The 22815-nt window shown below is 42.6% G+C and overlaps 1 long non-coding RNA gene across 1 annotated transcript in view; it reads left to right on the top strand.

Annotated features, from left to right (window-relative positions):
* The window catches only part of LOC129710309 (uncharacterized), a 42136-nt gene extending 26429 nt beyond the window's left edge, over nucleotides 1-15707 (top strand). Inside the window, exon 3 of the long non-coding RNA XR_008725656.1 lies at nucleotides 14927-15707. This is a non-coding gene — a long non-coding RNA (uncharacterized LOC129710309). The remainder of the gene's footprint in view (nucleotides 1-14926) is intronic.
* Nucleotides 15708-22815: the final 7108 nt, after the last annotated feature.

The following is a 22815-nucleotide window of genomic DNA, read 5'->3' as shown; positions in this document are numbered from 1 at the left end:
TGGGAATTGTTAGTCGGTGTGGGCAAGTTGTGCTGATAGGGCCTGTTTCCACACTGTATGACTATGACTATAATCACAAATTATGGGAAACCACTGTGAATATCTTACATATTTCCCAAAACATGCACCAGCTCTTCGGTGCAGTAACACCAGTGAATCAGTCTGTAGAAGGATCCTGACCTGAAACATCACCTGTCCAATCGCTCCCACGACGCTGCCTGACCTGTTGAGTTCCTCCAGCACTTTATGTTTGGAACAGCACTTCAATGTTGTACGTTGATTTATAATGTTGAACTTATCTACACAGGTCCACCACCGATTTCCAGCAACTAGTGGTTTGGTGACTCCTTTTATCTGAACAAAAATATGAGAGTGCACTTGAAATCTCCCCAGAAATCCCCCTAAAATATGGTTCAATCTATAAACAATGTAATTAATTCTTCTTCCAATTTAAACTCTAATAACAATGAAGCAGGATTAAAATATAATTGGTAATCGCTAATTACAATGTACCACTAATTATACCATGGCACAGTAGGCCAATGGAAAAGTTGCAGTCTTACAGTGCCAGAGACCTGGGTTCTATCCTGACAACTGTCGGTGCTGTCTGTATGAGGTTTGTACATTCTCCTTGTGATCTGTGGTCATTTTCTCTGGGAGCTCTGGTTTCTTCCAAAGACGTACAGGTTGTAAGTTAATTGGCTTGGCAAAATTGTAAATTGTCCGCAATGTGTGGAGAATAGTGTCTATGTGTGGGGGTTGCTGGTCGGCACAGACTCAGTGGGCTGAAGGGCTTTTTTCCATGCTATATCTCTAAACTAAACTAAAGTAAACTAAACACTTTGACAAAGATATTTTGAAAATTAGGATGAACCATATTGTTTTTTCTACTAACATCTGCTAAATGAATATTGTTTTCAAAAATTTTAACCTGGTCAATGAAGCAGAACTTGCAAAAATTCCTTGATACCCCCTGCTTAAAACCCTGTCCCACTGTACAAGTTCATTCAAGAGTTCTCCCACGTTTGCCTTATTCGAACTCGGAGATTTACGGTAATGGCCGCTAGTAGGTACTCGGGCCTCTCGTGGACATTTTTCACCATGTTGAAAAATCTTAACGAGTCTTCCCGAGCTTACCGCGTTTCCCGAGTACCTACCGTTAGCTTTACGAGCCGCGAAGAGACGTCCCCGAGCTCCGATGTACCCGCTACGTACATTCTACGTGCTTCCATGAGTTTGATTTTTTTTTAATTCGGGAGAGATCTTGAATGAACTCGTACAGTGGGACAGGGCTTTTTCTTTCAAGTTATTGCACATTGTTGCTTAGGAATTGCATTGCACATAATTTTGGTCCCAGCAATCTAATTGCAATGCACTACAATGCTGTGGAGCTTGACAGGGTAGATGCAGAGAAGATGTTTCTAGATGAAAGATTTGAAACTGGGAGAGAGAGGGGGCGGAGGAGGGGGGAGGCGAGAGGAGGAGGAGGAGGAGGAGGAGGAGGGGGGAGGAGGGGGGGGAGGAGGAGGAGGGAGGAGGAGGGGAGGAGGAGGAGGAGGAGGAGAGGAGGAAGGAGGAAGGAGGAAGGAGGAAGGAGGAAGGAGGAAGGAGGAAGGAGGAAGGGAGTGGCGAGTGGCGAGCGGGCAGCGAGGCTTGCATCAACCAAAGGACTGCGAGTTCAGCAGCTTCAATCCAGAGCCCGGGGGAGGGGGGGGGAGGGGTCATCACAGGGGATGGCGGATTCTGAATGCAATACACCCTCGCTCCCAGCTGGCGGCTCCAGGCTCCAGGCTGCAGGGCCCGAGTATGGGTGAGAATGGTCAGGAGGTGACATCACTCGCAGTACGTGGAACACATCACAGGCCGCACGAAGCAGATCCATTGTGACGTCATCAACGAAAGAACATCAGCGAAGGAGCCAGTTTATTTTCAAAGTTATTTCAGATTTGTGAACGTTTTGATTAATAACTCGAGAAATAAAGCATGAATTTTTCAAATATGGTGATTTTTGACTTTACGGGATAAATCTCTACCAGAATATGTAAAAATGTTACCGTTTTTTCGAGAAGATGTGATCACACACAAACAAACACACAAATCCACATACAAGATCAGAGTTTTATAGCTATAAGTATATTGTTAATCCAAAAAAGAGGATTAAACATTTTTTTTTAAATTGTTTATTTTTGAACAGGGACATTGCATATTAATAAACATTTACATGTAAATATGCAAGATTATAGCCAGTAGCTAATTTCCATCTTTAGTCCCTTTGGCAGGTTGATGTTAAATAAACAACTTAAACACATCACAACACAATCAATCAATAAGAAAAAAAATAACAATAAAATAAGAAAAATAACAATAAAGGGTACAATAAACAAACAGACAAACAATGCTGCTTATGACAGACCAGATAGCGGTGGATAGCGGTGGATAATTTTAAGGCAGATTATGAGTGCAGTATTGATTTTCCAGTAACCATGTTTTTAGATGTTTGGTAAATGAGGTAAAGTTTGGCAGATCCCGTATGACGCTTGGTATCGTATTCCAGGTGTGCGACACTCAATATGAAAACACTGACTGCCCAAAAACACTTTTCCTAAATGGGACTAGACAATCACCTCTGGAGCCTGCTCTAGTCGACCTATTTGTGTTTTTCTTTATAAAGTCCTTTAATGGAAGTGGGGCCAGTCCACGGAAGATTTTGTAAACCAAAATAGAATCTGCATATTTTATTACGTTTTCCCAGCTCAGCAGATCATATTTCTTCAGGATACTACAGTGATGGTACATTCTGGGACAGGATCAACTAGAACTTACTAAATGGAGCAGAATGAGGGGCTAAATGGCTTAACCCCAGGTTTAGATGATATTGTCAATGGTTCCTCATGGGTTCTACTGCATTTGGTGCCCATGATGTGGCCTCTTTTACATTGGTGAAGCCAAGCGTAGACTAAGTGCCTATTTCACCGAACACTTGCGATCCACCCGCCGAGGCGAACCTGATCTATCAGTGGCTGACCATTTTAATTTTCCTTCGCATTTCCACACTGAGCTTTCTGCTCTGGGCCTCCTCCATTGCCAGAATGAGGCCATACGCAAACTGGATGAACATCACCTCTTATTCCGCTTGGCTAGTTTACAAAGTGATGGCGGGCAGCATGGCAGCGCAGTGGTAGAGTTGCTGCCTTACAGCACCAGAGACCGGGTTCGATCCTGACCACAGGTGCTGTCTGTCCGTAGTTTGTACGTTCTCCTTGTGACCTCCATGGGTTTCAGCTAGATCTCCGGTTTCCTCTCACACTCCAAAGACAGGTTTGTAAGCTAATTGGCTTGGTTAAATTGCCGCTGCTCAGGGCACTGTTGCTCGGTGAGCCAGATGATTATGGGGTAAAAAGTCCGCCTGCAGGCCAGATGATTTCGGGTTATGGGCCGCATTCGGCCCGGGGTCGTAGGTTGCCAACCCCTGCCTTAAAGGTACATACCACAGGGTAGGTACATTGTAGCAACACATGTTTCATTTATCGAGTTAGAGAGAGCTCTAGGGGCTAGTGGAGTCAAGGGATATGGGGAGAAGGCAGGCACGGATTATTGATTTGGGACGATCAGCCATGATCACAATGAATGGCGGTGCTGGCTCGAAGGGCCGAATGGCCTCCTCCTGCACCTATTTTCTATGTTTCTATGTTTCTATGTATGGGGTGCAGCAGCGAGGGAGACATCTCCCCATATACACTCAAAGTCATGATCAAGGATATACTCCTCCTGAGTATTTCTCCTCTGTTTCTACCCTGGAGAAAGGCATGAGGACCTGGGAACTTGGGGCAGTCAATGCAAGTGTCTTGATGGCAGGCAGTATTAATGTGAAGGAGGTGCTGAAGGTCCTAACACATGTCCATATGTGGTATATATGGATTTCAGCAAGGCATTTGACAAGGTTCTGCATGGTATGTGGCACTGAAAGGTTACATCACATGCAAGCCAAGGAAAAATAGCTGTCAGGATAGAGAAATGGCTTCATACAAGGAAGCAGAGAGTGATGGTGGCAGTTTGTTTTTTGGACTGGAGGTCTGTGACTAGTGGTGTGGCTCAGCAGTTTAGTTGACGATTGTTGTTCGTCATCTATATCAATGATTTAGATGGGAATGTACAAAGCATGATTGGTACGTTTGCAGATGACACTAAAGTGGGTGGTATTGTAAATAGCAAAGATGGTGGTAAAAAATTGCAGCAATGCCTTGATCGATTGGGCAGGTGGGCTGAGAAATGGATAAAGAAGTTTAACACAGAGATGTGCAAGACCACATCGGCCAACATGTCCCAGCTACACTCGTCCCACCTCTCTGCGTTTGACCCCTATCCCTCTAAACCTGTGCTGTCAATGATCTGTCTAATTGTTTCTTAAACATTGGGAAAGTCCTTACCTCAACTGCCTCCTCTGGCAGCTTGGTTCATACATCCACCACCCTTTGTGTGAAAAAGTTGCCTCTCAGATTCCTATAAAATCTTTTCCTCTTCACCGTAAATCTATGTCCTCTGGTCCTCGAGTAACCTACTCTGGGCATCTACCTGATCTATTCCTCTCAGGATTTGATACACCTCTATAAGATCACCCCTCATCCTCCTGCGCTCCAAGGAATAGAGACTCAGCCTACTCAACCTCTCCCTATAGCACAGACCCTCTAGTCCTGGCAACATCCTCGTAAATCTTCTCTGTACCCTTATCAGCTTGACAACATCTTTCCTATAAGATGGTGTTCAGAACTGAACACAATACTCTAAATGTGGCCTCATCAAAGTCTTATATAACTGCTACATGACCTCCCAACTTCTATACTGAATACCCTGACTGATGAATGCCAATGTGACCACCCTATCCACTTGCGAGTCCACCTTCAAGGAACCATGCACCTGCACTCCTAGATCCCTCTGCTCTATAATATTCCCCAGAGTCTTACAACTCACTGTGTAGGTCCTGCCATGTTAGACTTCACAAAATGCAACACCTCACATTTCTCTGTATTAAAGTCCATCCTCAACCCACCTGGCCAATCGATCAAGATCCTGCTGCAATTTTTCACAACCATCTTCACTATCTGCAATACCACCCACTTTTGCAAACTTGCTAATCTTGCCATGTATGTTCTTATCCAAATCATTGATATAGATGACAAACAGTCATCTCAGTCCCATTCTCCTGTCTTCTTCCCACAACCAACGACACCCTTACTAATCAATAACTTATCAATCTCTATTTTAAAAATACCCAATGTCTTGGCTTCCACAGCCATCTGTGGCAATGACTTCCATAGATTCACCACACACCAGCTAAATAAATTCCAACTCACCTCCTTTAGAAAGGTATGTCCTTTTATTCTGAGGCTGTACCCTCTTGTACTAGACTCCCCCACTAGTGAGAATGTAAGGCTAGTAAAGAATGTAAAAAGAATCCTAAAGAATATAAAAAGAATCGTAAAGAATGTAAAAAGAATCTTAAGAAAGAAATTAGAAAAGCTAAAAGAAGATATGAGGTTGCTTTAACAAGTAAGGTGAAAGTAAATCCAAAGGGTTTCTACAGCTACATTAATAGCAAAAGGATAACGAGGGGTAAAATTGGTCCATTAGAGAGTCAGAGTGGATAGCTATCTGCAGAGCTAAAAGAGATGGGGGAGATATTGAACAATTTCTTTTCTTCGGTATTCACCAAGGAGAAGGATATTGAATTATGTGATGTAAGGGAAACAAGTAGAGTAGCTATGGAAACTATGAGATTCAAAGAAGAGATGAAGTACTGACACTTTTGAGAAATATAAAAGTGGATAAGTCTCCAGGTCTGGACAGGATATTCCCTAGGACATTGAAGGAAGTTAGTGTAGAAATAGCAGGGGCTATGACAGAAATATTTCAAATGGCATTAGAAACGGGAATAGTGCCGGAAGATTGGCGTACCGCGCATGTTGTTCCATTGTTTAAAAAGGGGTCTAAAAGTAAACCTAGCAATTATAGACCTGTTAGTTTGACGTCAGTGGTGGGAAAATTAATGGAAAGGATACTTAGAGATAATATATCTAAGCACCTGGATAAACAGGGTCTGATTAGGAACAGTCAACATGGATTTGTGCCTGGAAGGTCATGTTTGACTAATCTTCTTGAATTTTTTGAAGAGGTTACTCAGGAAATTGATGAGGGTAAAGCAGTGGATGTTGTATATATGGACTTCAGTAAGGCCTTTGACAAGGTTCCTCACGGAAGGTTCGTTAAGAAGGTTCAATTGTTGGGTATTAATGGTGGAGTAGCAAGATGGATTCAACAGTTGCTGATTGGGAGATGCCAGAGAGTAATGGTGGATGGTTGTTTGTCAGCTTGGAGGCCAATGACTAATGGGGTGCCACAGGGATCTGTGTTGGGTCCACTGTTGTTTGTCATGTACATCAATGATCTGGATGATGGTGTTGTAAATTGGATTAGTAAGTATGCAGATGATACTAAGATAGGTGGGGTTGTGGTTAATGAAGTAGATTTTCAAAGTCTACAGAGAGATTTATGCCAGTTGGAAGAGTGGGCTGAAAGATGGCAGATGGAGTTTAATGCTGATAAGTGTGAGGTGCTACATCTTGGCAGGACAAATCAAAATAGGACTGTTACGACTCCGGAATGCAGGCACTTCAGTGCCGTGTAACATAATTCAAAAACCAGGTTCAAGTTCAAAAATAGTTTTAATTATTCAATGGAACACAAAACCCAAACCTGATTCAAACAACCCAGTCAGGGATATGGATGGGCTGACAAACAATTTAACAGTGCTCCAGCCAGCCACGGGACGTCTGCAACCGGGTACTCTATAGAACCTGCCTCAAAACTGATACGGTCAGGCAAAAAGTCCCCCGTTGCAATACTATGAGAGGAGTTTCTTCAGAGGGACGGACTTAAACGCCTACAGAAACGTGTTTTCCTTCTATTATTTATGATGTAAAAGACCGTCGAACCGGAGACTCTAAAACCTGCCTAAAGAGATATAACCCTGAAACAAAATACACGAAAACACTAAGGTCAGCCCTTATCCGTCCCAATTCAATATTTGTTAACAAGTAATGGTGAAAGTACACAAAGTTCTATGCCATGTGGCCAGGCCTTCCGCAGCTCACACCAGCAGTCTTCTTACGTCAGGGTCGACGAAGAAGAGAGAGAATCCTGGGAAACTCTGGTATTTAAGCTTCAGATGAGTCACCCGTCACCTGACGCAGCTTGGCCAATCGGGTACAAGAGCCTTTAACCCCGTGATTCCAGACTCACAGCCACGAGGCCTGCACTCGGGAGAGTAACAGAGAAAGTACATAGCATTCACCGCGGGGGGGGAGCGCCTAACAAGGACGTACGTGGTAAATGGTAGGGAATTGAAGAATGCAGGTGAACAGAGGGATCTGGGAGTAACTATGCACAGTTCCCTGAAAGTGGAATCTCATGTAGATAGGGTGGTAAAGAAAGCTTTTGGTGTGCTGGCCTTTATAAATCAGAGCATTGAGTATAGAAGTTGGGATGTAATGTTAAAATTGTACAAGGCATTGGTGAGGCCAATTCTGGAGTATGGTGTACAATTTCGGTCGCCTAATTATAGGAAGGATGTCAACAAAATAGAGAGAGTACAGAGGAGATTTACTAGAATATTGCCTGGGTTTCAGCAACTAAGTTACAGAGAAAGGTTGAACAAGTTAGGGCTTTATTCTTTGGAGCACAGAAGGTTAAGGGGGGACTTGATAAGAGGTCCTTAAAATGATTAGAGGGATAGACAGAGTTGATGTGGATAAGCTTTTCCCACTGAGAGTAGGGAAGATTCAAACAAGGGGACATGATTTGAGAATTAAGGGACAGAAGTTTAGGGGTAACATGAGGGGGAACTTCTTTACTCAGAGAGTGGTGGCTGTGTGGAATGAGCTTCCTGTGAAGGTGGTGGAGGCAGGTTCATTTTTATCATTTAAAAATAAATTGGATAGTTATATGGACTGGAAAGGAATGGAGGGTTATGGACTGAGCGCAGGTATATGGGACTGGGGAGAATACGTGTTCGGCACGGACTAGAAGGGTCGAGATGGCCTGTTTCCGTAATTATTATATGGTTATATGGTTATAGTGGAAACATCCTCTCCACATTTACTCTACCCAAGCCAATGAGATACCCTCTCATCCTTCTTAACTCCAGCGAGTACAGGCCCAGACCTATCAAACGCTCATCAGCTGAGAAGGTTGTTGGCTGCAACCTTCCCTCCATTGACGAACTGTACACTGCAAGGGCCAGGAAGCGAGTGGGTAAGATCATCTCTGACCCCTCTCACCCTGGCCACAAACTCTTTGAATCACTTCCCTCTGGAAGGCGACTATGGACTGTCAAAGCTGCCACAGCCAGACATAAAAACAGCTTTTTTCCATGAGTAGTAGCTCTACTCAATAACTAAAAATCTGTAGCCTCCTTTTGCTCAGGTATTTTATTTAATTCACATGTTTAATCGATAATGTTTTATTATTGATGTGTAATGTTTTGTGTGAAATTCGTAACTGTCACTATATGTCATATTGTCACTTGCATGCGGAGCACCAAGGCAAATTCCTTCTATGTGAACATACTTGGCCAATAAACCTATTCATTGATTGATTCATTCATACATTAACCCAATCATCTCCGGGATCATTCGTGTAAACCTCCTCTAGACCATCTCCAGTGCCAGCACGTCCCTCCTCAGATTTGGGGCCCTAAACTGCTAACAATACTTCAAATGCGGCTTATGAAGTCTCAGCTTTTTAGGGTCCTGTTCTGTGCTGTGCAATTCTATAATTCTATCTTCAATCTTGCAATCCTTCCATTCTAATTCACAGGTGACAATTGGAAGCAAATCTATTTGCAAGGCGTAGCCAATCTAACAAATTTAGTTTGCTAAGAAACATATTTTGTTTCAAATTTCCAAAAATTACCTTGAGGCATTTAATAAGCCCAAGCATGCAGGCAAATCTCAGACATCCAGACATCACAACAAATGTGCAAGAATATGGAACATAACTATTTTGAATTATTACTGTTGATTTTTATTTTGGAATAACTATCCCGGTATTGTAGTTAGAGTTCAATATCTTTATTTGCTTTAATGGGCTTTCCCCAGACCCAGCATTTATTTAGTTGTTAAATGCGACAGGAATACAGAGCCCACAAATAAATGAGCCTCAGACTTTGGGAACAAAGGCTATATTCAAAACACACAATTCCATATTTATATTACACAGTGATTCTTGTAGTCATCAATTCAATGTTTAAAAAAACCCCATCTGCAAACAGTGATGTGAATATATTATAAAAATCAGACTTTGGACAATTCAAATTAAACAACTCTCTGATATTGATTTCAATACATCTTTAAGCATGGAACACTTTGTTCTCGGTGTAACCATATTATGATCTATGAGGAAGCCAGTGATGTATTGTGTCTGTTTTGCTCCAATGTAATATTGCCACAAACAGTTGGAAACATTCAGTTTTGAACACCATGTAAATAATTTAAGTGTGCTGTTTAGAAAATAAACATCTGTCTCTTTGGATTTATGCGTTGTGTCCAAATTCCTTGGTGTAGAGATCGTCATATCAAGACTGGTATTTTTTTTTACAAATTATTTGAAGGCCATGGATGACCCCTGCTTGTTAATCAAATAAAGTAACATTGACGTGAATCATCAATTCATCAATAATTAAACTTCCATTGACATAAACCATTATTCACTTGACCTTGAAAGTGGGTCAAAGGTAGAGCGGGGGTCATGAGGATTTTCGTAACATTGGCCTTTGTCAGTCCAAGTATTGAGTACAGAAGTTGTACATGACATTAGTGAGGCCGCATTTAGAGTATTGTGTTTAGTTTTGGTCACCCTGCTATCAAAAGGATGTTGTTAATCTGGAAAGTGTACGGTGAAGATTTACAAGTATGTTGCCCTGACTTGAGGGGCTAAGTAGGGAGATGTTGGGCAGGCTAGGTCTTTATTCCTTGGAGAGCAGGAGGATGAAGGGTGATAGTATAGATGTGTATAAGATAATGTGGGGAATAGATAGGGTAAATGCACAAAGTCTTTAACTCAGAGTCGATGAACCAAGAACCAGGGGACATGGGTTTAAGGTGATATGTGAAAGGTTTAATAGGAAGCTGACGGGGGCACCTTTTTTTACTGGAGGGTATATGGAACAAACTGCAAGGGAGGTAGTTGAGGTAGGTACTATAACAACATGGATGGGAAAGGTTTAAAAGGATATGGGGCAAACGCTGGCTGGTGGAACTAGTTTAGACGGGGATTCTTGGTTGTCATGGGCAAATTGGACCGAAAGGCCTGTTTCCAAACTCTATTAACTCACAAATTCTCAACATTCATTCCACCACCAGTGCTCAGTGGCTTTGCTTTGTTTCATATACAAAATTTGCAGCTGTTCTTGGCAAGGCAGTTTAAGGGCTTCACCCAAATCTGCAGCCCTCACCAAGAAGGATGAGACTTTAGGCACATGGGCTCAGCACCGCCTAGAACTATCTCTCCCTCCGTGGTTCGTACAATCTTAACTTGGAAGTATATAATTGGTTCTTCATCATCACTGTGGTGGTGCTGAGGTTTACTGTGCTTCAAAGAGACAGCTCATTAACACCTTCTCAGGGGCAATCAGGGATGGACAACAAATGCTGACCTTGCCAGCAACAACCAGATCTCGAAAATAAACAACCAAACAAGTAAACAAGAAAAACAAGACTTTCATCGCTTCTCCATATTGACCACAATTTGGAAGATTGGGTGGTGGTGCATGGAATCAGCTGCCGGAGGAGATAGTTGAGGCAGGTACTATCATAACATTTAAGAAATATTTAGACAAGTACATGGATAGTATAGGTTTGGAGGGATATCGGCCAAACACAGGCAGGTGTGACTAGTGTGGATGGGCAGGTTGGTCATCATGAGCAAGTTGGACCGCAGGGCCTGTTTCCACACTGTATGACTCTATGACTCTAAGTCACCAGCTTAAGCAACTGATCAGGTAGATACAGTCAGGGAGCTACAGTAAAGTCTAGGCTTTAATGAGATATATTGCACATCATACAGGTGAGATCAGATCATTCAGCTGCTATTGTGCCTTGACCATCACTTCCCACATCAGAGAGACACAAAATGCTGGAGTAACTAGGCGGGACAGGCAGCATCTCTGGAGAGAAGAAATGGGTGACGTTTTGGGAGGAGACCCTTCTTCAGACTACAGCATTTTGTGTTTATCTTTGATTTAAGCCAACATCTGCAGTTCCTTGCTTCCCTCATCAGTCTTAATTTAAACCAGCCAAGTACCTCAGTATGTAAATGAAAGGTCACACCTCAACAGCCTACAGGTTCAAGTCTAAGGGAAGCACGAAATGCAATTGTTGTGCCATACGAGACTTGAACTGAAAGAAGAACTTCATAACTTAAATAATGAAGAAATAGGACTTTACACTGGCTATAACAGAAAATATATTCGATAGTTGCCAGAGTGAGGCCACACGCAAACTGGAGGAACAGCACCTCATATTCCACTTTGGAGCTTACAACTCAACGATACGGCCGTTGAATTCTTCAACTTTAGGTAACTTCTAACTAACCCTACCCTCCGTCCTCTTTTTCTGCCCCACACTCCCCACCTCTCTTCTGCACTCCGCTTCCCTCCCCTCCCCTGGGCCCCATCTTGACTTCCATCTATTTCTCCCCTTCAATCCTCCAAACTTGCGACTACTGGCCAGTACATCACCGGCTTTGACCTCCCCACCATTGAATGGATCTATCGAAGTCACTGCCTCAAAAAGGCAGCCAACATCATCAAAAACCCACACCAACCTGACCACACACTCATTTCACCATTGCCATCGGGAAGAACGTACAGGAGCCTGAAAACTGTAATGTCCAGTTTCAGGAACAGCTTTTTTCCAATAGCCATCAGGCTATTAAGCACAACAACAAATAAGCTCTGAACTGCAACAGACTATTATTATTGCACTATATTTGTTATTTAGTGAGTATGTGCGCATGTGTATACACACACTGAACTTTTTTTCTTCTCCTGTTATGTACTATGTTTACATATTCTGCGGTGCTGCAGCAAGTAAGAATGTCATTGTCCTATCTGGGACATATGACAATAAAACACTTGTGACTCTTTCCTCCCGCTGGCTTTACAATCAGCAAATCTTCAAACCTGCCTCACACCTACTGTTTTGTTTTCACTAGCCTTTGTTTCTGCCTGTCAAAAATTCCACTTCACCTGTGTCAATCTATTACCTGCCACACTTTGCCCTGCCTTTTCCAGCTTTCTTCTTTCCCACCCCTACAATCAGTCTGAGGTAGGGTCTTGACTCAAAACCCCACCTATCCATGTTCTCCAGACCAGAGATGCTGCCTGACCTGCTAAGTTACTCCTGCACTTTGTGTTTTTTGGCAGAGTGTAACATAACTTTCAGGAATCTCTTGTTACACATTTGGAGGCCAAGCCAAAGTTAATGGTGAGGATTGCATGAGACGATTCAAGCTAGATTGGATGAACGTTTGCAGTACTGACATTTCAACATTGCACGTCAACATGTTTCCATGACGGCATTAAGGAAACAAAGATGGGGCAATCCTTCTGCTGCAGCATGTTTATGCAATTGAGAACCAAGCAAAACACTGCCATGGAAGCTCTGATGCATGACGACACTGATGTTGAAAGTGAAAATGTGCTATGCACATTAAATGCACTGACTACACCTGAAATTGTTGATGAGACTCAGAATGACTCGATTTTGAAAAGCTAATATAAACAGGATTTAACCAAAATACATGATTGTTTCACAATCACGGCAAGGAGTTGCCATGTGAGGCGTGACACATCGAGCGGTCATCACTTGGTAACACCCAGTCCTTTGAGACAGTGACCTTCAATCGTTGGTAAGCAAGTGTGGTGTTTGCTGAAGTTGTAAGGGCATGTTACAAATGATGCTTCTACTTTCAAGGTTGTGGTCTAGTAGATCTTTTCATGGTTTTACTTAGATTTCAATGGCAATAACTTCCTGATTTAGATCGAAAGTCATTCAAATTGGATTAGTCTTTTGTTATGTTATGATTTAGAGATATAGCATGGAAACAAGCCCTTCATCCCATCAAATCCATGCCCACCATTGATCACCCACTCAGATTAGTTTGATGTTATCCCATTTTCTCATCCGCTCCCACACAAGGGGAGAATTTGCAGAGGCCAATTAACCTACAAACCCACATGTCTTTGAGATGTGGGAGGAAATCGGAGCACTCAGAGTACACTCACATGGTCACAGGGAAGACGTATAAGCTCCATACTAACAGCACCCGATATCAGGATCGAAACCCGGTCTGTGAGGTGGCAGATCTACCACTGCTGCCTTGATATCTTTAATCTCTCCCTACTCTAATCGTAGGTCCCCACCATCTCTAAGAAGATCACTATCATTGAAATTGGACATGTGAATGTATCTATAATTAGATTAACATATTATTGAAAGCCTGTATAGGAGGCCCATGTCATAGTTTCCAACGATGATCCTCGATTTCATCCAACTCTGCTTGTAAACCCATTGGAACAGGTTCTCAATTCTTCATACTATATGGCTATGAATGGAGCAGCTGAGAGGTCAGTCACAACTGTTAATGAACTGAGCTGAGAACACACTTCAGCCTTGTTTAAATAACATTGACTAGAACATAGAGCAGGCCCTTCGGCCAACAATGTCAATGCCTAACATGATGCCAAGATAAAATAATCTAATATCTTCCATTCCCGGCATATCAATGTAAAAAGTCTGTTAAATGCCACCATCACCTCTCGCAACACATTCCAGGCACCCACTGCTCTCAGTTTAAAAAAAACTTGGCCTGCACATCTCCTGTTAACTCCGTCTCTCTTACCTTAATGCTTTGACCTCTAGTCTTTGACATTTCTATCCTGGGAAAATAGAAACAGATGAGGCAAAAACATGACACTAATCAGAAAGAACTTTTGTTGTCTTAGCTCATCTAGTAGATCAAATAGTCAAGCTTTACAGAACCCGGAGAACGCTGCTTGAAGTTTGTGACAAAATCCTGTGTTATCAAGATCAAATTATCACTGCTCAAAATGAATCAGTTCAACATCTAAAATCAACTGTCATGAATTTGTGTTTGAATTGGATCCAGCGCAGAGCAAGAAGTAGCAGATCTAAGCAGATCTGATAAAGAAACAGAAACCTCTGTTAGTTGGGTGGCACGGTGGCGCAGCGGTAGAGTCACTGCCTTACAGCGCCGGAGACCCGGGTTCAATCCCGACTACGGGTGCTGTCTGAACAGAGTTTGTACATTCTCCACGTGATCACATGGGTTTTCTAAACATACAGGTTTGTAGGTTAATTGGCTTGGTATAAGTGTAAATTGTCCTTAGTGTGTATAGGATATTGTTAATGTGCGGGGATCGCTGGTCGGTGTGGACTCGGTGGGCCGAAGGGCCTGTTTCTTCACTGTATCTCTAAATTAAACTAAAACTAAACTAAAAAAGTTCAAATCCAGTAACAATGTATGAATGTTGGAAATCAGAAGGATGGCAGATGCTGGATGTTTAATTGGCCTCAGTGAATCCGCCTCTAGTGTGTAGGGAGTGGATATGGAAGTTGGATAACATAGTCCGAATGGGAGATCGATAGTCGATGTAGATGCTGTGGGACAAAGACCCTATTCTCATGCTGTATCGCTAAACTAAACTAAGTCGTTATTGTAACACATTCTCTGGTTATTTCCATACATTCTAAATACTACCAATATGAGATTGTTTTCTTGGAATAAATTGGAAGCTTGTTTTTTTTTAAATTGTTAATATCAGTGAATCATATTCTTTTTTTTTCTGCAGAGGATCTGTAACTACCTTGAGAAATTCTACAGTTCAAATCTCATCGCTGAAGTGCAGAGTGCTCCAGCTCACAGCAATCATCACTGTGCCAGCTGCAGAAATTATTAAACTACTTCTTTCTGCATCTTGGAATTAAGCAAGACTCCTGGTGTCATTGTGCCACTTACAGTTACCCTGGCTCATGCCCAGATGTCCACTCTATAACCATACTACCTCAATGTGAGCTAAACAGAAACAGAATCAGAAATCTTAACAAACAATGTCAATGAAAAAAGCCAAGAAAGGATTACTAATAAATAGATTGTATTCATTGCTGCCATGGTCTATTGCATTTTCACAAAGTGCTTATAGTCATTTAATAAAATCATTCGATAATGTTGGCCTTTAAAGCATTTTGTTTCAGCGATTTGCATTCCCCAGGAGTTACTTATATGTGTCTGGAAACAGGTCTGATAATACTTTAACTCAGTGAAGATAATATTGTTTATTGTATATTTCCAGAATCCATAACTAGAAAATTCAGCATGATGATGTCATTGCAAATTGGATTAATGATGAAGACACACGGAACTGCAGATTCTGGAATCTTATGTAGAATATTATAAGTGCCAGAGTAACTCAGCGGCTCACAATGGTATCTCTGGTGGACATGGACAGGCGACATTTTGAATCGGGTCCCTTATTCAGACTGATTGTAGGAAAAGAGTTGGGGGGGAAGGATAAAGCCTGGCAATTAATGTTGATACAAGAAAGGGGGGAGTTTGACTGGCTAGTGGGTGAACAAAAAGGCTAAAGACGAAAAGTTGTGAAAATGGTGAAAGAAGGGTGACAGAAGGCGGGGGGAGGGGAAGAAACAAGAAAAAAAAAGATGTTAATGAGGAGAGAAGAGGAGAGAAATGTAAAGCTAGAGGGAGGGAAAGAGGTGGAACTGAATGGGAGTGGAGAGAACAGTGGGGGGGGGGGGGGGGGGGGGAGGGGGGATAGTGGGAAACTGAGTGTGCAGGGATCAGGAAAGAAAAGGAGGGGGAGAAATGAAGAAGACGAATAAAAAATGAAATGAGGTGGGATGTTACCTACATTTTAGAATGTAATATTCAAACTAAACTAATATTAAACGTTCTTATTACTCCACAACAGTGCAGATAATAGAATCCTTGTTTCAACAGCTCAGTTCAAAAGGAAATGTCTAACTTTCTTGTGCCTACCAATGTTGGGCGAGTCCAGAACCAGGGTCCACAGTCTTAGAATAAAGGGGAGGTCATTTAAGACTGAGGTGAGAAAAAAACGTTTTCACCCAGTGAGTTGTGAATTTATGGAATTCCCTGCCACAGAGAGCAGTGTATGGATTTAAGAGAGAGTTAGATAGATCTCTAGGGGCTAGTTGAGTCAAGGGATAAGGCATGCACGGGTTATTGATAGGGGACGATCAGCCACAATCACAATGAATGACGGTGCTGGCTCGAAGGGCTGAATGGCCTCCTACTGCACCTATTTTCTATGTTTCTATATTTCTACTTCCCCACATAGCTCCCAACAGATTTGACTTACAATGTAAGGATCATCTATAACTGTTTTCACTACTGTAGCAATTGTGCTAACCCTTTTCATGGCAAGATTCAGACAGTCACATATTGTATAATATTGCCTTCTCAACAAAACTGGTGGCTGTCGAATAATAATAAAATCAGCAAATTAAGAAGTAAATATAATTAACTTACACATCCACTACTGTCCATTATATTTCCTTACTGATGAAGTTGTCAAATCACAGAAAATCCATCTGCACAGCGTTGAAATTCCATTTGATGGTTTTGGGTTGGTTAATTGATAGAGAAGGTAAAGATCTACTTGCTAAAGAACATAAAGGTTAGGAGTAGGAGAAGGCTATTTCACTCTTCAAGCATGTTCCTTAGTTCAATAAGATCATGTCCGATTTGGTCTTGTCCGCAGATTCATTTTCCTTGATTCTCCATAATCAACCATGCTTAATTCATGATAGTGCATGACCTGCTGTCACTTTGTAAACCAGCAACTGCAGTTCCTTGTACTCATTCTTTTAATTCATGGTTCTGCACATTCATGCAAAGGAATTCCTTCCTACTCATAAATATATAAATACTAGATTGAGTGGGACCCGTTGGGTCACAGGTTCACACAGGAGGGCTGGTCCTCCAAAGCAATATGCCACCTTTCCACCAATTCCAATATTTCTGGAGCACTAGTATGAATGTTGTGGGCCGAAAGGATTGGTTTCCAGAGGGCTAATATGGACATTGTGGGCCGAATGGATTCTTGGGTTGGCAGCTCAGTCACTCAGGCCTGGCTGGCTGGCAGCTCAGTCACTCAGGCCTGGCGGGCTGGCAGCTCAGTCACTCAGGGCTGGTGGGCTGGCAGCTCAGAAACTGCTGCCCAAAACAGGTGAGAGACTCTGTGAGAGAGAAGGGGAGGAGGGTGGAGAATCAATTTTAGACATATCTTTTTCCACAGATCACAGCAATGAAGGAGGAAAATCTAATCTAGAGTGGATCTCACAGGGAGTCAATGAGGGGAGGGAGAAAAATACTGGGGTGAGGTTTAATACTTACAGGGGGAATACTTACTGATGGGCCAAAGGGACTCCTCCTGGGCTAGCACACACCTGATGGGCTGAAGGGACTCCTCCTGGGCTAGCACACGCCTGATGGGCCGAAGGACTTTAAAAAAGAAGAGTGAAATCTCAGTGAAAGGCACTTTTTCTGGACATGTCCTGGCCTGGCACGGGCCTTTTGGGCCAAAATGCTCCTCCTGGTCTAATATGGGCCTTTTGGGCAAACGGGTCTGGTTTCTGGGCTAATAGGGGCCTTGTGGACCAAAATGAGTGGTTTCAGGTAGGCCAAAGGTGGGCTGGCAGTTCACTCATGACTGGTGTGCTCACACGCACACCCACTCTCCATCACACACACACACACACACATACCTTGCATCTCACACACACAATCCATCACCCACACACTCACAGCCACATACACAAACACCCTCCATCACACACACCATCACACATACACTCAGCCACAAACACACAGACACCCTCCATCTCACACACACACACATGATCCATCACACACTCACAGCCATCCTCCATCTCTCACACACTGACTCACACACACTCACTCACACTCACACACGCACAACATATATACACCAGTAAAACTCTTGAATCTACTCATGCGGCGGATGAGTGCAGCCTCTCCACTGAGCGGGACTTCCGGAGTGAGCTGGCCTTCCAAAGTGAGCGGGACTTCCAGAGTGAGCGGGACTTCCGGAGTGAGAGAGAGTTCCGGAGTGAGCGGGATCTTTGGATCAAGCAGAGTGCAGGGTCAACAATCGAGTCCATTGCAGTCAAGTCAAGTCAAGTCAAGTCAAGTCAAGTCAAGTCAAGTCAAGTCAAGTCAAGTCAATTCAAGACAAGTCAAGCACAGTGAGTGCAGGGCCAACCACACTCACTCTCATACATTCTTATACTCATACACACACACTGACTCACACACACATACACACACACTGACTCACACACACACACACACACACACAGTGCGATATCGTGCCGATATCCGTAATGACTCTTACGAGTACCGTGGGAACTCCTGCAAACGGCAAACCCGGAAGCTTGACAGAAGGGACATAAGGTGAGGTTAAAGAAATAATTTTTTACACACACACACACACACACACACACACACACACACACACACACACACACACACACACACACACACACACACACACACACACACACACACACACACATATGACAGTGAAACATTCTTGAATCTACTCATGCAATTGAGCGCGGCCTCTCCACTGTGGGACTTCCGCAGTCAGTGGCACATCCGCAATAAGTGTGACCTCTGCACTCAGCGGAACTTACGCAATCAGCGTAACCTCTGCACTCAGCGGAACTTACGCAATTAGCGTGACCTCTTCACTCAGCGGAACTTACGCAATCAGCGTGACCTCTGCACTCAGCAGAACTTATGCAATCAGCGTGAGCTGTCCACTCAGCGGAACTTACAGAATGAGCGGGAGCTTTGGACTAATCACAGTGGGGGCTAACAAAGCATCTCTTCCTTTCAAACACAGTGGGGGCTAACAAAGCATTTTTTCCCTCCAAAGACAGTGGGGGCTAACAAATCATTTTTTCCTTCCAAACACAGTGGGGGTTAACAAATTATTAATTCCTTCCAAACACAGTGGGGACAAGCACATTATGGACTAACCAATCATAATTTATTGCAACCACATTGCGGGGTAACAAATTATTTATTGCAAGCACATTAAGGGCTAACAAATCATCATTTATTGCAACCACATTGGGAGTAACAAATCATTTATTGCAAGCACATTAAGGGTTAACAAATCATCATTCGTTGCAAGCACTTTGCTGGCTAACAAATCATTTATTGCAAGCACATTAAGGGTTAACCAATCATCATTCATTGCACGCACAGTGGGGGCTAACAAAGCATTTATTGCAAGCACATTATGGACTAACAAATCAACATTTATTGCAACCACATTGCGGGGTAACAAAGCATTTATTGCAAGCACATTGAAGGCTAACCAATCATCATTTATTGCAACTACATTGCGGGGTAACTATTTATTTATTGCAAGCACATTAAGGTCTAACAAATCTTCATTCATTGCAACCACATTGCGAGGTAACAAATCATTTATTGCAAGCACATTAAGGGTTAACAAATCATCATTCATTGCAACCACATTGCGAGGTAACAAATAATTTATTGCAACCACATTGTAGACTCACAGTTCAGTAGAGTCACAATTCAGTAGACTCACAGGTCAGTAGACTTACAGCGTAAAATCACAGTTGTGGACACTACCTCACGATCTACCAGAGTGACTGACTCATGTCCGGCATCCAGGGCTTTATACTCCTGCCCCCTCCCTCCAGAAGGGGCATTACCTTCATCATTGTGATTGACATGCGAGCGGACCATTCAGCTGATCTCAAGATTTTTACAACATTCATAACTTTTTTATTTTTCAGCGATCGGAAAAATCCTTGGTGCTGCTGCAGCTGAGGAGGACTGTGAGGACAGGGATTCATGCAATTGTCTTCAGAATCAGAAGATAGGGGAGTAAAGAGGAAGCACACATCTATTTGTGCGGCGTTCCGGTGGCTGAGGCGGCGTTCCGGTGGGCGGCGCTGAGGTAGTGACCTGAATCCGGGGCTCGGCCGCGGGCCAGTGGACGACATCGTCGGGAGCTCGCAGGTCACAGGTTGGTGACCTGTTTTTACAGAGCTCCCGTGGCAACAGCTGCGTCCACTGGACTGGAGGGCGACATCTTGGCAGCTTCGACCATCCCGGGTCGCGGAGCTTGGTTGAGCAGCAGGATTAACTTACCATCGCCCGGTGGGGTAACGACATCAGAGGCCTGGATCGCCTAAGCGCAGAGGGAGAATAAGGAGGGGAAGAGACAGTGACTTTAAGACTTTTGCCTCCATCACAGTGAGGAGGTGCCTGGTGAACTCACTGTGGTGGATGTTAATTTGTGTTTATTGTGTGTTTTGTTGTTTATTATTATATATGTATGACTGCAGGCACGTAATTTTGTTCAAACCGAAAGGTCTGAATGACAAATAAAGGAATCTAATCTAATCTAATCTAATCTAATCTAAGTCATAAATTCACCATGAAGAAATATATATATATTCTGGTTTTATTTATATTATTTTGGATTTTTCAGGCAGCAAAAAACATTAGTAATTTCATTAATTACTGTGCTCTTCCAACACCCCCACCTTCCCCCAATACCCCCAAACTATTTTAGAATATTTAGCAGGAGATAAGAAAACCCACAGATAAATTAAACCACTCTTCTTTAAAACTGTAGCTCAGCTCATCCTGTCAAACTTCAGATGATCTGCTACATTTCTCTTCTTGCTTTTGCTCAAATTCATTTTGAAAAGATCACATAGAGCTGTTGCTCAAAAGGTGCCTCTCTCTCTCCCTCCCTCACTCCCTCTCTCTCCCTCTCTCTCCCTCTCTCCCTCTCTCCCTCTCTCTCTCTCTCTCTCTCTCTCTCTCTCTCTCTCTCTCTCTCTCTCTCTCTCTCTCTCTCTCTCTCTCTCCGTCCCTCTCTCTCGCTTCCTCTCTCACTCTCCATCTCTCTTTATCTCTCTCTCTCTCACTCTCAGTTTTTTTAATGACAGTATACAAGATTGCATCAGTTGGTTTCTGCATCTCCTGCCCCCCCTCCCCCCACGATCTACAAACCCATCAAGTGAAGCTCGAGGCCTCTGAGAAATCTGGCACAGTTTACCCTCCTGTGCATTGCTCATTTTCTGTTCCATGTCTCTCCTTCATTGGCTCCAGAATGGATAATGATTTCCAACTTAGACTTAAATCTTATTTTGTGATGGCGCCAGTACCATAACATGATTTAATTGTCGCTGTATAATATTTGGCACAATAAACTATTTATTGTTAACAGGCTCCATCTTATATTACTTAATGCTTCATTTGAATTGGAACTAATTTTAAACTCATCATTGACATTTAACATTTAAACTGCATTTGCGTTCAGTCAAAATTGGAGCTTTGCCTCGTTGGGACACTCATTATGTTCTTGGTTACTGGATGCGCAATGCGATGTCAGAGCAAAGTAGAGCATGACAGCAAGGTCAGAAGGTCAACAGGACAAAGATTTTTTCTCAATTCTGTAATCTAGATTATTTTAAATGTTCAAAAACAAAAATCAGATTCACACGTTCTCCACGATCGGAACAAGTCCACACACAGCAGTAAATATGTTTTATTTATATAGGAGGCGGTGTCTGTAAATTAGCCAATATGTCACTCTGGATCCATCTTAGCCCTGTTGTCTCAACTGATTTTATAATAATTCCAAACTACTTTTTTTGCCAGTTGTACATATGTGCCAATTATTACAGCATTCCTATTGCCACATATTGTTCCAGTATTACTTCTGATTTTTTTTTTAAGGATGTGATAAACAAATAGTTCGGCATTTTAATCTCAATATACTTGTTGATTCATTCCTTCCAGTCGTTAAAGAAAGTAGCAGCACATATGTATATTTCTAAAGGCGTTAATGTCTGCTGCTTGGAATGAATGGCAAAGAAGTGTATAAGAGAAGAAGCAAGCTCTGAACAAAGTTCTTTAATAACGAAGAAAGAATGCAGCAACAGGGTAATGCTTTGTGATTATATCCTGGTTATGAAGAGAGAATGGAGAGGCTAGGCAGGCTCATTGTGGAACAGAGGAAGCTTGGGAGATGATGTAAAAGCTGAATATCATATGCAAGGCACATGGAGATGGATGATCAGAATGGGGTAAAAATTGGAAAAAAAAATTCTGTCAGATTTCGTAGAGTTGGAAGTACACAACTAAAGCAAAACAAATTATGATCACTTCATAGATTGGACAGTGTTTATCCAATACTTTTTCTCCGTTGATTGAACATATACCAATCCGTAAAACAATTTATACAGAGCAAGTGAGCATACTACAAGGTAAGTACCTTGAAGATGCTCTGAAGCATAGTGTGCATCTTCTGTGGCATGACAAAACAGATGGCAACACATCTCTTTAAAATAGCTGATTGATGAACATTTTCCACGATGAAACAATATCTTTTACATGTGCATGTGATACATGTATGCAGAATCATAGAATGATCACATGGGACACATCATTGACCAAGGTTTTACCTCCCTATTAATACCTAAACTCCTTTGAGTTTCTCCAGAACTTTGTGTTCCATGCAAGATTCAAGGATCTGCAGTTCCTTGTGTCTCTCTGGATTTAAACATTATCTAGGAACCAGTAGGTTGGCTCTGGTATCGGCCAGAATAGAAATCG

Source organism: Leucoraja erinacea, chromosome 2, assembly GCF_028641065.1.
Source record: "Leucoraja erinacea ecotype New England chromosome 2, Leri_hhj_1, whole genome shotgun sequence".
Classification (NCBI taxonomy): domain Eukaryota; kingdom Metazoa; phylum Chordata; class Chondrichthyes; order Rajiformes; family Rajidae; genus Leucoraja; species Leucoraja erinaceus.
Note: the sequence above shows the minus strand (reverse complement) of the source record. Positions and strands in the feature narration are given on the sequence as shown.